Source organism: Merops nubicus, unplaced genomic scaffold, assembly GCF_000691845.1.
Source record: "Merops nubicus isolate BGI_N331 unplaced genomic scaffold, ASM69184v1 scaffold9412, whole genome shotgun sequence".
Lineage (NCBI taxonomy): Eukaryota > Metazoa > Chordata > Aves > Coraciiformes > Meropidae > Merops > Merops nubicus.
The window spans coordinates 13,248-13,451 of NW_008595585.1; positions in this window are offsets into that span (position 1 = coordinate 13,248).

A 204-nucleotide genomic window follows, 5' to 3' on the forward strand; every position below is an offset into this window, starting at 1 on the left:
GGGGGAAAAAAAAACAACCCATATTTATTTACTCATTTGGTGATGTAAAAACACGTGAATAAATTACCCTGCACTGCAAAACGCTGCTGGGCAGTTGTATAGAAAGAATGTCAGCTTGTAACAGTAACTCTCAAATTTCAAATTACCGTTGCTAGCATTTCAGGCATTATTTTGGGCGGGGGTGGGGTGGTGGAACTGAAATTA